Source organism: Mustelus asterias, chromosome 14 (assembly GCF_964213995.1).
Source record: "Mustelus asterias chromosome 14, sMusAst1.hap1.1, whole genome shotgun sequence".
NCBI classification, from domain to species: Eukaryota; Metazoa; Chordata; class Chondrichthyes; order Carcharhiniformes; family Triakidae; genus Mustelus; species Mustelus asterias.
This window is the reverse complement of record NC_135814.1, coordinates 7,522,857-7,540,698: the sequence shown is the minus strand read 5'-3', so window position 1 is coordinate 7,540,698 and position 17,842 is coordinate 7,522,857.

The following is a 17,842-nucleotide window of genomic DNA, read 5'->3' as shown; positions in this document are numbered from 1 at the left end:
TATGTCCACTACAACTCTCAACAACGTTTACAAATGCGCCATAGAAAGCATTCTTTCTGGTTGTATCACAGCTTGGTATGGCTCCTGCTCTGCTCAAGACCGCAAGAAGCTACAAAGGGTTGTGAACGAAGCCCAGTCCATCACTCACACCAGCCTCCCACCCATTAGTACTGTCTACACTTCCCGCTGCCTCGGAAAAGCAGCCAGCATAATTAAGGACTCCACGCACCCCGGACATTCTCTCTTCCACCTTCTGCATGGGCAGCACGGTAGCACAGTGGTTAGCACTGCTGCTTCACAGCTCCAGGGTCCCGGGTTCGATTCCTGGCTCGGGTCACTGTCTGTGTGGAGTTTGCACATTCTCCTCGTGTCTGCGTGGGTTTCCTCCGGGTGCTCCGGTTTCCTCCCACAGTCCAAAGATTTGCGGGTTAGGTTGATTGGCCAGGTTAAAAATTGCCCCTTAGAATCCTAAAATGTGTAGGTTAGAGGGATTAGTGGGTAAATATGTGGGGCTAGGGCCTGGGTGGGATTGTGGTCGGTGCAGACTCGATGGGCCGAATGGCCTCCTTCTGCACTGTAGGGTTTCTATGATTTCTTCCTTCGGGAAAAAGATACAAAAAACTGAGGACATGTACCAACCCGACTCAAGAACAGCTTCTTCCCTGCTGCTGTCAGACTTTTGAATGGAACTACCTTATATTAAGTTGATCTTACTCCACACCCTCGCTATGACTGTAACATTACATTCTGCACCCTCTCCTTTCCTTCTCTATGTACGATATGCTTTGTCTATACAGTGCTCACGAAACAATACTTTTCACGCATACCAATACATGTGACAATGATAAATCAAATCAAATCAAATCGAACCTGCTACCACAATCCACCGACATCTCTGCACTCCTCCATTTTGGGTCACTTGTATATTCCCGATTTTAATTATTCTATAATTGGTGGCTGCACCATTGGCTGCTGAGACCCTAAAATCTAGAATAGAGCACTTCAACTCTCTCATTATCTTTAAACAAAACTGCTTAAAGTCTAGCTTTTGATCAAGCTTTTGGTCCCTTGTTCTAATGTCGCCTTACAGGGTTCAATATCAAATTTTGTCTTATTCTGTCCCTGTGAACCGCCTGGGGCCATTTTAATACATTAAATTTGCTACAGAAATGTGGGTCTTTTTTGTTGAATCTGTCCTCACGGAACATGCCAACAACTGTTCCAATGTAAGCAATCCCAGGTGGCACAGTGGTTGGTGCTGCTGCCTCACAGTGCTAGGGACCCGGGTTCGATTCCCGACTTGGGTCACTGTCTGTGCGAAATCTACATGTTCTCCCCGTGTCTGCATGGATCCCCTCAGGGTGCTCTGGTTTCCTCCCATCGTGCGAAAGATGCACTGGTTAGGGTGCATTGGCCATGCTTGATTCTCCCTCAGTGTCCCCGAACAGGCGCTGGAGTGTGGCGGCTAGGGGGTTTTCACAGTAACTTCACTGCAGTGTTAATGTAAGCCAACTTGTGACACCAATAAATCAACTTAAACTCTGGGCATTTAACCTCACTCTGTGCTTACTTAAATTCTACTCCTGCCCCATGTTTTAGCTTAAATAGCCTAACCACCCAATCTAATCATTTGATTATTTTAAAGGCCTCAGTGGAATCTCAGAGTCTACGCTTTTCTGAAATTAAAGCCAGGTTCCTCAGCTAAACCAAAGGTCTCCATCTGATCTCCTGTCAAATGTAATCTCTTTGGGAACAGGACAGTGAACAGGGGAAGAATTTGTCATCTCAATGGCCAGACAGTACCATACTAGGTGAGTAAAAGCTCACCTGAAGGACTAACTCAGTGGTTCCCAAACTTTTTTCACTGGGCCGCACTTTCAGAATAAAAATTTGCTCGCGCCACACCGAATGTTTTATTGATAAGGAATACATTCAAAAACAAAGAAAAACAACTCCTCGCAGAGCTTGATTCATAACATTGATGCGCGACAATCAAGCACGTGGAACAAGGCTTCAGTTATTGAAGGCTTTTATTATCAAACAATGGAACTAACTAACACGAGTACACCAGTTCAGACTGGAGGGGTCCTGCCGGAGCAGAGGGTCTTATACCTCTCCTCCGGAGGCGGGGCCCCACCGGGATGTGCCATAATAACATTTACCACAGGTAAACACCCTAACCCAACAACATTATACAACCCCCACAGTGACAACACCCTAACCCAACAGTAACATAAGAACAACCCCCAGTGGTAACCAACGATGGTTCACCACATTCACCCCTCCTTTAAAAACAAAGGCCGGCGGGGTGCAAAAAACAGGTCATATATGTACAAAATTCACAAGTCCAGACGGTCTGGAGGACCGCACCGTCGCTGTGATCTCCTCAACACCGGTTGCGAAACCGGAGCAGGTGCTTGCGGTGGCGTTCTCTCCAAAACAGCGTCCGGCTGTCCCCTCAAGGACTCCCGGGCCGGTTGGCCCTGGTGAGGTGATGGTGCAGGGGATCCTGGAACCTTCTGTGGTGGCGCCGATCTCCGAGTCTCAGGCAAGCTGTACATGGGAGTATAACTGTTATGCACTGGTCCCGGTGCTGACCGCGCCACGTCTGTGGAAGAAATAAGTAGTAGGGGATTCGTGACAGGGGGTATGGGAGCGACAGGAGTTGCTACGTCCCCTGCGGGCGCCAGGTCTCGAATGGAGACAGTGTCCTCTCGCCCGTCAGGATATGCCACATAGGCATACTGAGGGTTGGCGTGGAGGAGTTGGACCGGTTCGACCAAGGGGTCGGACCTGCGAGCCCTCACATGTCGCCGCAGAAGGACGGGTCCTGGGTACGTCAACCAGGCTGGTAATGAGATCCCCGAGGACGACTTCTGAGGGAATGAGAACATCCTCTCGTGGGGAGTAGCATTGGTTGCCGTACACAGGAGGGAGCGGATAGAATGGAGCGCATTTGGAAGGACCTCCTGCCAACGGGAGACTGGAAGGCCCCTGGATTTCAGTGCCAGTAGGACAGCCTTCCAGACTGTAGCATTCTCCCTTTCCACCTGTCCGTTACCCCTAGGGTTGTAGCTCGTGGTTCTACTAGAGGCAATCCCGAATGAGAGCAGGAATTGCCTCAAGTCGTTGCTCATGAACGACGAGCCCCTGTCGCTATGAATGTAGCAGGGGTACCCGAACAGGGTAAAAAGCTCACTGAATGCCTTAATGACGGTGGCAGTCGACGTGTCCGCACAGGGGACAACAAACGGGAACCGGGAGTACTCATCTATTATATTGAGGAAATAGACGTTCCGGTCCGTTGAGGGAAGGGGGCCCTTAAAATCCACACTCAGCCTCTCGAAAGGGCGAGTGGCCTTGACCAATTGTGCCCGGTCTGGTCGATAAAAGTGCGGTTTGCATTCTGTGCAAATCCGACAGCTTCTCGTCACTGACCTGACATCCTCCACCGAGTAGGGCAGGTTGCGGGCTTTGACGAAGTGGTAGAGTCGGGTGACTCCAGGATGACACAGGTCATTGTGGAGGGCCTTCAAGCGGTCCTCCTGCATGATGGCGCATGTTCCGCGCGAGAGGGCATCCGAGGGCTCATTGAGCTTCCCTGGACGATACATAATATCGTAATTATAGGTGGAGAGCTCAATTCTCCACCGCAAGATCTTATCGTTCTTGATCTTGCCCCTCTGCGTGTTACTGAACATAAACGCCACGGATCGTTGATCCGTGATCAGAGTGAACCGCTTCCCCGCCAGGTAATGGCGCCAGTGTCTGACTGCCTCCACAATGGCCTGAGCCTCCTTCTCCACTGCTGAGTGCCGAATTTCGGGGCCTTGAAGGGTGCGGGAAAAGAACGCGACGGGCCTGCCTGCCTGGTTTAGTGTGGCGGCTAGGGCAAAATCAGATGCATCACTCTCCACCTGGAAAGGGATGGATTCATCCACCGCGTGCATCGTGGCTTTCGAAATGTCGCTTTTCAAAGCCTTGAAGGCCAATTGGGCCTCCGGCGTGAGTGGGAAGGTCGTGGACTTGATGAGCGGACGAGCTTTGTCCGCGTAGTTGGGGACCCACTGCGCATAATACGAAAAGAACCCGAGGCATCTCCTCAGTGCTTTCGTGCTAGCGGGCAAGGGAAGTTCAGTAAGGGGGCGCATACGGTCTGGATCAGGGCCAATGACCCCGTTTTCCACCACGTATCCAAGGATAGCTAACCTGCGCGTACGGAATACGCACTTCTCCCTGTTATAGGTCAGATTCAGGCGAGATGCAGTGCGCAGAAAGTGTTGGAGATTCGTGTCATGGTCCTGCTGGTCATGGCCGCAGATGGTGACGTTATCCAGGTACGGGAAGGTAGCCCGCAACCCGTTCTGGTCCACCATTCGGTCCATAGCACGCTGGAAGACCGAGACCCCATTGGTGACACCAAATGGAACCCTGAGAAAATGGTATAGACGACCATCCGCCTCAAAAGCCGTATATTGTCGGTCCTCTGGGCGGATGGGGAGTTGATGGTAGGCGGACTTAAGGTCTATGGTAGAGAACACTCGGTACTGCGCAATCTGATTGACCATATCAGAAATGCGCGGGAGAGGATACGCATCAAGCTGCGTATAACGGTTAATGGTCTGACTGTAGTCGATGACCATCCGAGGTTTGTTCCCGCTTTTGACTACCACGACCTGCGCTCTCCACGGACTAGCACTGGCCTGTATGATCCCTTCCTTGAGGAGCCGCTGAACCTCAGATCTAATAAAGATCCGGTCTTCAGCGCTGTAACGCCTACTCTTAGTAGCGATGGGCTTGCAGCCTGGTACCAGATTCTTAAATAAGGATGGTGTAGTGATTTTCAGAGTGGAAAGATTGCATGCGGGGCGCTTTGGGCAATTTGGAGGCTGCGGCTGATTCCCTACTGCCAGTGAAGGGAGTGGCCCACCGTACTGTAGGATCACACTCTTCATGTGGACCATAAAATTTAGTCCGAGGAGAATTGGCGCACAAAGGTGAGGTAACACAAGGAGCCTGTATTGCTCGTAAATTGTGCCCTGTACCTCTAGAGTTACCATACATCGTCCTTGGATCGGTACAGACCGGGACCGTGATGCCATGGAAATTGTCTGCTTGGCAGGTAGAACCCGGAGTCCACACCTTTTAGCAGTGTCAGGGTGTATGAAACTCTCGGTGCTCCCACTGTCAAACAGACAATTCACAGTATGACCATTTACCTTGATATCCATCATGGAATTCTCAAGCCTGTGGTGCTTTGTCTGGTCCAGGGAGATCGACGCCACCGTTGGCCCCTGGGCGTCACTGCATGCCGCCGATGTTGATGCTGAGGACCCCTGCTGGTCGATCCTAGTCGTCGTGGACCATGATGGCCGCCCCCATGAATCGCACGTGGGCGAGGGCGCCAAACGTAGCGACTCCTGGTGGTCTTCCTCCTCCTCCGTCAGCCACGATGGCGCCGTCCTGGATTCGCACGTGGTCGGACCTCGTTGGTACTGCGACGCCGAAGGAGATTGTCTCCGCTCTGGAGGGTTACAAGCTGCACTGCCGTTTTTGGACTTCGACCTGCAAACTTTACCATAGTGGCCCTTTTTGCCGCACTGGCTGCAGATTGCCGTTTTTGCCGGACACTGTTGCCGTGGATGCTTGGCCCCACCGCAGAAATAGCATCGCTGGCCGCCTGGAGCTGCCGCCGTCGTCGGATCGATATGGGAGCGCGAGCCCGTGGGGCGAGGAGGGATTTGAGCTTGCTCTTGCCACGTTGTCTCCACGTGGTCCTCGGGGTACAGAGCCAAGCTTTTCGACGCCGCTTCCAGCATCTCAGCCATCTCCATCGCTTGGGTCAAGTTGAGATTCCCTTTCTCCAGTAACTTAAGCCGGATGTACGAGGACCCTACCCCTGCTACGAACGCGTCTCGGGCGAGGTCGTACATGTATTGTTCGGCTGATACGTCTTTACAATCGCAACCCCTGGCAAGCTGCAGGAGCTCATTGGCGTAGTCCTCCATGGTTTCGCCCGACTGCCGACGTCGTGTAGTGAGGAGGTAACGAGCGTGTATCTCGTTGGGTGGTTTCATGTATCGTTTCTTCAAGAGCTCGACGCCCTCGGGTAAGTGGTGGCCGCACGAATTGCAAGATAAATCGTGTCGCTTACCCTTGCGTGGAGGACCTGGAGTTTGTCGCTGTCTGTAGTAATAGCTACAGAGGCTGCCAGGTAGTCTTCGAAACACTTCCACCAGTGGTCGAAGGTGTTAGCGGCACCGACCGCACGTGGGTCCAACGCCAGACGATCTGGTTTCAAAATCTGTTCCATACTCTCTTTTTACTGCTGAGAGTTTTCTGTTTGATAATAAAATTGATGCGCGACAATCAAGCACGTGGAACAAGGCTTCAGCTATTGAAGGCTTTTATTATCAAACAATGGAACTAACTAACACGAGTACACCAGTTCAGACTGGAGGGGTCCTGCCGGAGCAGAGGGTCTTATACCTCTCCTCCGGAGGCGGGGCCCCACCGGGATGTGCCATGATAACATTTACAACAGGTAAACACCCTAACCCAACAACATTATACAACCCCCACAGTGACAACACCCTAACCCAACAGTAACATAAGAACAACCCCCAGTGGTAACCAACGATGGTTCACCACAAACATAGAACACAACTACTTGATCATATGATCATACGACATCCAGAAAGTATAAAACAATGCATCACTTGATGCTCTTGCTCTCACTTTGGAAAAATATCTATCCATGTTTAAATGTTTCTTTGATTGTCCTTCAATCTTCCCGCCACACTTGCCATCCTCTCTCGCCGCACCAGTGTGGCGCGTCGCACCCTTTGGGGACCACTGGACTAACTGGACATTGGGAATGTTTTCAAGCATAAGGTTTCTTTTCACTCAGGGGGAATAGTGCGTTCTTTGTAAAGCAGTTTGTTTCACCGGGATTGCCTTTTTCTTCTTGTTGTTGTTTATGAATGTTGCCAGTCCTTTCCCTGCCCTGTTCCACTCAAGTCTCATCACACAGGTGTCTCTTTTCCCTCCAGGTTGAGAGGCCACTGTTCCTTTGAAGTTCCCCTGTGTCAGACGCACAGCCTTGTCATTGATTACAGAGCAATGATGTGTGTGAAGCCCCATGAGCCACTAACATGCACTTTGCAGTCACGCCGAGGCTATAAGACAGGACCCCAGCCCAATCCGAGACAAAACAAAAATCAAAACAGAAATCTTACCTTTCAAATATTTTCCAATTTGGTGCCTGTATTTATTGGCATGGGGATCACTCCGACAACTCTCACCAACTTTTACAGATGCACCATAAAAAGCATCCTTTCTGGTTGTATCACAGCTTGGTATGGGCTCCTGCTCTGCCCAAGACCGCAAGAAACTACAAAAAGTCATGAATGTAGCCCAATCCATCACGCAAACCAGCCTCCCATCCATTGACTCTGTCGACACTTCCCGTTGCCTTGGCAAAGCAGCCAGCATAATTAAGGATCCCACGCATCCGGACATTCTCTCTTCCACCTTCTTCCATAGGAAAAAAGATACAAAGTCTGAGGTCACGTACCAACCGACTCAAGGACAGCTTCTTCCCTGCTTCCATCAGAGTTTTGAATGGACTTACCTTGCACTAAATTGATCTTTCTCTACACCCTAGCTATGACTGTATAACTACATTCTGCACTCTCTCATTTCCTTCTCTATGAATGGTATGCTTTGTCTATAAAGCGCTCAAGAAACAATAGTTTTCACTGTATACTAATACATGTAACAATAATAAATCAAATCAAATCAAATCGAAACCGAGTGTCTCCCAACTTGTGCACACTTGTCTTGGATGTACCTCAGACACATGGTTCAGAATATCTAGTCCTACATCTCACTCGGTACTACTTTGTCCTTACCCCTCTCCAGAAAAACCTCACCCTCACCGCTTTCATTTTATGCAAACGTTTGTACGTCTAATCAACCTTTCATCTTCTAGGCCCTTGACTCTATGACCCAGCAACACGGTCTCCGTATTCCCCGGTCTGATATCTGCCTGCCCCACAACACAGTATCCTTACTGTCTAATAAACAATAGCAAGGTAGAAAGAACATTCATGTAACTCCTCTCATAACCTGATGCACTTTACAGGCAACAGTGTAATTTTTTATGAAGCCTAGTCACTTTTACAATGTAGAGTATGTCCTGTAGCTCCATTCCGGAGACCTGGACACAAGATCTCAGCTAATCCAGTACCATGGAAATGCTGAATTAGAAGGTGCCACCTTGCTAAGATGTAACCAGTATGCTAGTTCAGGTGGATGTAAAAGATCCCATGACATTATTTCGAAGAAGCAAGGTGAGCTGATTGTCCAAAGCATTATTTACCCCTTTAACAACAATTATCACATTGCTGTCTGTGGGAGCTTGCTGTGTGCAAATTGACTGCTGCATTTTCTGCATAACAATACCCAGCATAATTCATTGGTTGTAAAGAGCTTCAGGACATCCTGTGGCCATGACATACATTACACAAATGTGATTCCTATGACCAAGTCCGCAAGAACTACAAATAGTCGTGAATGAAGCGCAGTCCATCACACAAACCAACCTCCCATACATTGACTCCGTCTACACTTCGCACTGCCTCGACAAAGCAGCCAGCATAATCAAGGACCCCCCATGCACCCCGGACATACTCACTTCCACCTTCTTCTGTCAGGTAAAAGATACAAAGTCTGAGGTCACGTACCAACCGACTCAAGAACAGCTTCTTCCCTGCTGCCATCAGACATTTGAATGGACTTACCACGTTTAAGTTGATCTTTCTCTACACCCTAACTATGACTGTAACAACATATTCTGCACCCTCTCCTTTTAGTGTGGCCAATGCACCTAACCAGCACTTCTTTCAGACCGTGGGAGGAAACCGGAGCACCCGGAGGAAACCCATGCAGACACGGGGAGAATGTGCAGACTCCACACAGACAGTGACCCAAGACGGGAATCGAACCTGGGACCCTGGCACTGTGAGGCAGTAGTGCTAACTATTGTGCCACCGGGCCGTCCCCACAGTGATGGTCGAGACTCCAATTTTTTTTCCATCCCATGGCTGACCAGGAACCTCTCCCTCTCTTACTACCTGTCATTGGTGTGCATTGGAAGAATTTAAAAGTTGATAATCAACCTCTTTGACCGTGTTATGAATGCACCTTCCTTGACCATCAGGCCTTGGGTTGGGACTTGAACCCAGAACTGCTGGCTCAGAGGCAGAGACACTATCAAATGTGCCACAAGATCTCCTTACCATCAAGCAGAGATGGGCAATATGAAGCCAATATTGCCAGTGATGCCCACACCCTGACATTGAATGAATAAATAAAATCTTTGCCAGTTTCCTTTTACTCAACTTGACCCATCTTGGCTAATCCCAATGCCCTTGTCCTCCAACGTGTTTAGTATTCATGCAACTGATTCCCAAATTCAGATATTCCCACGAGCAGAGGAGTATCCCACCTCAGCAGGAATTAACAATATAATGGGAGTCATAACATGTCTGTGTGTAATCTAATTGAGAGGCTTTGATGATATCACAGCTTAGCAAGCAATTTTGAGAAGGTTTCGGTGGAACTCCTGAGTTTGGATAAAATGGTTTAGATCACTCCCTTTATGTTGGCTTTATTTAGAAAGGGCTTCAGTCGATTGTGAGATTAGATCAGAATCTTCAAAGGTCTCTATATATATAGCAGTGATAAAGAAGGACTGTAGAAAAATAGATAATCAGCCATGGATATCTAAGGAAATAAAGGAGGGTATCAAATTGAAAGAAAATGCATACAAAGTGGCAAAGATTAGTGGGAACCTAGAGGGATTGGGAAATCTTTAAAGGTCAACAGAAAGCCATGAAAAAAACTATAAAGAAAAGTAGGATGGATTATGAAAGTAAACTAGCTCAGAGTATAAAAACAGATAACAAAAGTTTCTACAAATATATAAAATGAAAAAGAGTGACGAAAGTAAACATTGGTCTTTTAGATGATGAGAAGGGGGATGTAATAACTGGAAATGAGAAAATGGCTGAGGCATTGAACAGGTATTTTGTGTCGGTCTTCACCGTGGAAGACACAAATAACATGCCAAAAATTGATGACAGGAAGCTATGGCAGGTGAGGACCTAGAAACTATCCTTATCACGAAAGAGATAGTGTTGTGCAAGCTAATAGGCTAAAGGTAGACAAGTCTCCTGGTCCTGATGGAATGCATCCCAGGGAACTAAAAGAGATGTCGGGGGAAATAGCAAATGCACGAGTGGTAATTTACCAAAATTCACTGGACTCTGAGAAGGTTCGCACAGATTGGAAAACAGCAAATGTGACACCACTGTTTAAAAAAGGAGGTAGACAAAAGGCGGGTAACTATAGGCCGGTTAGCTTAACTTCTGTAGTAGGGAAAATGCTTGAATCTATCATCAAGGAAGAAATAGCGAGACATCTGGATATAAATTGCCCCATTGGTAAAACACAGCATGAGTTCATGAAGGGCAGGTCATGTTTGACTAATTGTGTAGTGGACAATGGGGAACCTGTGGATGTGGTGTATCTGGATTTCCAGAAGGCATTTGACAAGGTGCCGCACCAAAGACTGCTGCATAAGATAAAGGTGCACAGTGTTACGGGTAATGTATTAGCATGGATAGAGGATTGGTTAACTAACAGAAAGCAAAGAGTGGGGGTAAATGGGTATTTTTCTGGTTGCCGATCAGTGACTAGTGGTGTGCCTCAGGGATCAGTGTTGGGACCGCAATTGTTTACGATTTACATAGATGATTTGGAGTTGGGGACCAAGTGTAGTGTGTCAAAATTTGCAGATGACACTAAGATGAGTGGCAGAGCAAAGTGTTCAGAGGACGCTGAAAGACTGCAAAGGGATATAGATAGTCTAAGTGACTGGGCAAGGGTCTAGCAGATGGAGTACAATGTTGGCAAATGTGAGGTTATCCATTTTGGTAGGAATAACAGCAAAATGTACTATTATTCATATGGTAAAATATTTCAGCTTGCTGCTGTGCAAAGGGACCTGGGTGTCCTTGTGCAAGAATCATAAGGAGTTGGTTTGCAGGTGCAGCAGGTAATTAAGAAGGCAAATGGAATTTTGTCCTTCATTGCTAGAGGGATGGAGTTTAAAAACAGCGAGGTTATGTTGCAGCTGTATAAGGTGCTGGTGAGGCCACACCTGGAGTACTGTGTACAGTTTTGGGCTCCTTACTTGAGAAAGGATATACTGGCACTGGAGGGGGTGCAGAGGAGATTCACTTGGCTGATTCCAGAGTTGAGAGGGTTGGCTTATGAGGAGAGACTGAGTAGACTGGGGCTATACTCATTGGAATTCAGAAGAATGAGGGGAGATCTTAAAGAAACATATAAGATTATGAAGGTAATAGATAAGATAGAAGCAGGAAAGTTGTTTCCACTGGCGGGTGAAACTAAAACTAGGGGACATGGCCTCAAAGTAAGCGGGAGCAGATTTAGGACTGAGTTGAGGAGGAACTTCTTCACACAAAGGGTTATGAATCTGTGGAATTCCCTGCCCAGTGAAGCAGTTGAGGCTACCTCATTAAATGTTTTTAAGGCAAGGATAGATACATTTTTGAACAGTAAAGGAATTAAGGGCTATGGTGAGTGGGCGGGTAAGTGGAGCTGAGTCCACAAAAAGATCAACCATGATCTTATTGAATGGCGGAGCAGGCTTGAGGGGCCAGATGGCCTACTCCTGCTCCTAGTTCTTATGTTCTTCATTCTTTCGCTAATTATTCATAGACTCTTAGAATCCTGCAGTGCAGAAGGAGCCCATTTGATCCATCGAGCCTGCACTGACCACAATCCCACCCAGGCCCTATCCCCATAGCCGCATGTGTTTACCCTAGCTAGTTATGGGGCAATTTAGCATAGCCAATCCACCTAACCTGCACATCTTTCAGACTGTGGGAGGAAACTGGAGCACCCGGAGGAAACCCATGCAGACACGGGAGAACGTGCAGACTCCACACAGACAGTGACCCAAGCCAGGAATTGAACTCAGTTCCCTGGCACTGTGAGGCAGCAGTGCTAACCACTGTGCCATCGTGCTGCCCAAGGCAGAATTTAGCCCAGAGCCTCTTAATTCAAAGATGAAACATTCAACAGAATTTGTTTCTACCAATTTTTCCCTCTTGATCCCAAGCCCAATTTTTCTCCCTAGCCCAAAAGGTAAAGTCATCATAGTCCCAGATCATCATAGGATACTCTCCCCCTTGAGAGGGGAGAGCTGACTGGTGGTGATTTAACCTGAGGGTCACCACACCTCAGGTGAGGGGCAAGGTTGAGAAGGCGGGGCCTTAATAAACAGTCTCCGTCAGTACAGGAATTGAACCCACGCTGTTGGCTTTGCTCTGCATTGCGAACCAGCCGTCCAGCCAACTGAGCTAAACTTGTAGCCTTTTGGGCTGGGAGGAATCCAAGTGCCCAGGAAAACTGGATTTTGGAGGGCAGGTGACGAGGAACAAAGTGGGAGTGAGGGGATGAGATCATAGAATCCCTACAGTGCAGAAGGAGGCCATTCGGCCCATTGAGCCTGCACTGGCAACAATCCCACCCAAGCCCTATCCCCGTAACACATTTATTTAAGGAAAGTTATTTCATTGGAGGCAGTTCAGTGTAGGTTCACTGGGATGATCCCCGGTGTGGAGGCATTGCCTTTTGAGGAAAGGTTAAATAGGTTTGATTTGATTTATTATTGTCACATGTGTTAGTATACAGTGAAAAGTATTGCTTCTTGCGCGCTTTACAGACAAAGCATACCGTTCATAGAGAAGGAAAGGAGAGAGTGTTACAGTCATAGCTAGGGTGTAGAGAAAGTTCAACTTAATGCGAGGTAGGTCCATTCAAAAGTCTGATGGCAGCAGGGAAGAAGCTGTTCTTGAGTCAGTTGGTACGTGACCTCAGACCTTTGTATCATTTTCCCAACGGAAGAAGGTGGAAGAGAGAATGTCCGGGGTGCGTGGGGTCCTTAATTATGCTGGCTGCTTTTCTGAGGCAGCGGGAAGGAGTATAGTAAGGGGCTGAGGACACAGCCTTGTGGGGTAGCAGTGCTGAGGGTGATCGTGGAGGAAGTGTTGTTGCCTATCCTTTCTGATTGCGGTCTGTGAGTTCGGAAGTTTAAGATCCAGTCACAGAGGGAGGAGTCGAGCCCCAGGCCACGGAGTTTGGAGATGTTTTGCAGGAATAATGGTGTTGAAGGCTGAGCTGTAGTCAATAAATAGGAGTCTGACATAGGTGCCTTTGTTATCTAGGTGTTCCAGGGTTGAGTGGAGATAGATGCCATCTGCTGTGGATCTGTTGCAGCGGTAGGTGAACTGCAGTAAATCGGGCATCCAGGGAGGCTGGAATTGATTCATGCCATGACTAACCTTTCAAAGCATTTCATAACGATGGATGTCAGAGCCACCAGATGATAGTCATTAAGGCACGCTGCCTGGCTTTTCTTTAGTACCGGGATAATGGTCACCTTCTTGAAGCCTTCTTGGGTGGCACGGTAGCACAGTGGTTAGCACTGCTGCTTCACAGCTCCAGAGACCTGGGTTCGATTCCTGGCTTGGGTCACTGTCTTTGTGGAGTTTGCACATTCTCCTCGTGTCTGCATGGGTTTCCTCCGGGTGCTCCGGTTTCCTCCCACAGTCCAAAGATGTGCGGGTTAGGTTGATTGGCCATGTTAAAATTGCCCCTTAGTGTCTTGAGATGCGTAGGTTAGAGGGATTAGCGGGTAAATGTGTAGGGATATTGGGGTAGGGCCTGGGTGGGATTGTGGTCGGTGCAGACCCGATGGGCCAGATGGCCTCTTTCTGCACTGTAGGGTTTCAGAGAGCTGGCATAAACACTGAATGGCCTCCTTCTGTGCTGTACCCATTCTATGATATTCCATTTCTCTATTTACAAACCCAAGTAACTGCATATATCTAAGTGGTTGCATGGCTGCTTTAAGAGTTGACCATATGATTTGATGGTGATATCATAAGGGTGTTGTACAGTCTTCTGCTTTTGCTTTCAGTTTGAACTCTGTGCAGTGCAGGGAACAGCTTTCAATAAACCTGTTGTACGTTATTTTGAATCTGGGTGTGCAAGCCACATTTTCTTCTTTTGGTATAAAACCCACAAGCCTTAACATAGTTAGCACATTACAGAAAAACACAAGCTTTTAGAGCCATCAACCAACAAACTCCGTAAAGATATACACACATGGACATCAAGTTGCTCAGCTCACCACACCCTTTATAATCGCATCTTTTCCAGTTTACTGATGTTCCGCATTAATCCTTCCAAAATGATTCGTGCACAAAGCACCTCAATCATTTCCAGGGTCCTTGTTTCTGCCCACATCGCCAGTCCTTCCAAGGTCAATTTAAGGCCGGTCGCTATCAACCTCCTTACGTGCATCACTCTCCTCATCGCTATCCCCATCACTGTCCCCATCACTGTCCCCATCACTGTCCCCATCACTATCCCCATCACTGTCCCCATCACTGTCCCCATCACTGTCCCCATCACTGTCCCCATCACTGTCCCCATCACTGTCCCCATCACTATCCCCATCACTGTCCCCATCACTGTCCCCATCACTATCCCCATCACTGTCCCCATCACTGTCCCCATCACTGTCCCCATCACTGTCCCCATCACTATCCCCATCACTATCCCCATCACTATCCCCATCACTGTCCCCATCACTGTCCCCATCACTGTCCCCATCACTGTCCCCATCACTATCCCCATCACTGTCCCCATCACTATCCCCATCACTGTCCCCATCACTGTCCCCATCACTATCCCCATCACTGTCCCCATCACTGACCCCATCACTGACCCCATCACTATCCCCATCACTATCCCCATCACTATCCCCATCACTGTCCCCATCACTATCCCCATCACTGTCCCCATCACTATCCCCATCACTGTCCCCATCACTATCCCCATCACTGTCCCCATCACTATCCCCATCACTGTCCCCATCACTATCCCCATCACTGTCCCCATCACTGTCCCCATCACTATCCCCATCACTATCCCCATCACTGTCCCCATCACTGTCCCCATCACTGTCCCCATCACTATCCCCATCACTATCCCCATCACTGTCCCCATCACTGTCCCCATCATTAATCCCATCACTGTCCCCATCACTGTCCCCATCACTGTCCCCATCACTGTCCCCATCACTATCCCCATCACTGTCCCCATCACTATCCCCATCACTGTCCCCATCACTATCCCCATCACTGTCCCCATCACTATCCCCATCACTGTCCCCATCATTAATCCCATCACTGTCCCCATCACTGTCCCCATCACTATCCCCATCACTGTCCCCATCACTGTCCCCATCACTATCCCCATCACTGTCCCCATCACTATCCCCATCACTGTCCCCATCACTGTCCCCATCACTGTCCCCATCACTATCCCCATCACTGTCCCCATCACTGTCCCCATCACTATCCCCATCACTGTCCCCATCACTATCCCCATCACTGTCCCCATCACTGTCCCCATCACTATCCCCATCACTATCCCCATCACTGTCCCCATCACTGTCCCCATCACTGTCCCCATCACTGTCCCCATCACTGTCCCCGTCACTGTCCCCATCACTATCCCCATCACTGTCCCCATCACTGTCCCCATCACTGTCCCCATCACTATCCCCATCACTGTCCCCATCACTGTCCCCATCACTATCCCCATCACTATCCCCATCACTCTCCCCATCACTCTCCCCATCACTGTCCCCATCACTGTCCCCATCACTGTCCCCATCATTAATCCCATCACTGTCCCCATCACTGTCCCCATCACTGTCCCCATCACTGTCCCCATCATTAATCCCATCACTGTCCCCATCACTGTCCCCATCACTATCCCCATCACTGTCCCCATCATTAATCCCATCACTCTCCCCATCACTGTCCCCATCACTATCCCCATCACTGTCCCCATCACTGTCCCCATCACTGTCCCCATCACTGTCCCCATCACTATCCCCATCACTGTCCCCATCACTGTCCCCATCACTGTCCCCATCACTATCCCCATCACTGTCCCCATCACTGTCCCCATCACTGTCCCCGTCACTGTCCCCGTCACTGCCCCCATCACTGTCCCCATCACTGTCCCCATCACTGTCCCCATCACTGTCCCCATCACTGTCCCCATCACTGACCCCATCACTGTCCCCATCGCTAATCCCATCACTGTCCCCATCACTGTCCCCATCATTAATCCCATCACTGTCCCCATCACTATCCCCATCACTGTCCCCATCACTGTCCCCATCACTATCCCCATCACTGTCCCCATCACTATCCCCATCACTGTCCCCATCACTAATCCCATCACTATCCCCATCACTCTCCCCATCACTGTCCCCATCACTCTCCCCATCACTATCCCCATCACTGTCCCCATCACTGTCCCCATCACTATCCCCATCACTGTCCCCATCACTGTCCCCATCACTGTCCCCATCACTGTCCCCATCACTGTCCCCATCACTGTCCCCATCACTGTCCCCATCACTGTCCCCATCACTGTCCCCATCACTGACCCCATCACTATCCCCATCACTGTCCCCATCACTGTCCCCATCACTGTCCCCATCACTATCCCCATCACTGTCCCCATCACTGTCCCCATCACTGTCCCCATCACTATCCCCATCACTGTCCCCATCACTGTCCCCATCACTGTCCCCGTCACTGTCCCCGTCACTGCCCCCATCACTGTCCCCATCACTGTCCCCATCACTGTCCCCATCACTGTCCCCATCACTGTCCCCATCACTGACCCCATCACTGACCCCATCACTGTCCCCATCACTGTCCCCATCACTGTCCCCATCACTGTCCCCATCACTGTCCCCATCACTGACCCCATCACTGACCCCATCACTGTCCCCACCGCTAATCCCATCACTGTCCCCATCACTGTCCCCATCACTAATCCCATCACTATCCCCATCACTCTCCCCATCACTGTCCCCATCACTATCCCCATCACTGTCCCCATCACTGTCCCCATCACTATCCCCATCACTGTCCCCATCACTATCCCCATCACTCTCCCCATCACTGTCCCCATCACTCTCCCCATCACTGTCCCCATCACTATCCCCATCACTGTCCCCATCACTGTCCCCATCACTGTCCCCATCACTGTCCCCGTCACTGTCCCCGTCACTGCCCCCATCACTGTCCCCATCACTGTCCCCATCACTGTCCCCATCACTGACCCCATCACTGTCCCCATCGCTAATCCCATCACTGTCCCCATCACTGTCCCCATCACTAATCACATCACTATCCCCATCACTGTCCCCATCATTAATCCCATCACTCTGCCCATCACTGTCCCCATCACTATCCCCATCACTGTCCCCATCACTATCCCCATCACTGTCCCCATCACTGTCCCCATCACTATCCCCATCACTGTCTCCATCACTGTCCCCGTCACTGTCCCCGTCACTGCCCCCATCACTGTCCCCATCACTGTCCCCATCACTGTCCCCATCACTGTCCCCATCACTGTCCCCATCACTGTCCCCATCACTGTCCCCGTCACTGTCCCCGTCACTGCCCCCATCACTGTCCCCATCACTGTCCCCATCACTGTCCCCATCACTGTCCCCATCACTATCCCCATCACTGTCCCCATCACTGTCCCCATCACTGTCCCCATCACTGTCCCCATCACTGTCCCCATCACTGTCCCCATCACTGTCCCCGTCACTGTCCCCGTCACTGCCCCCATCACTGTC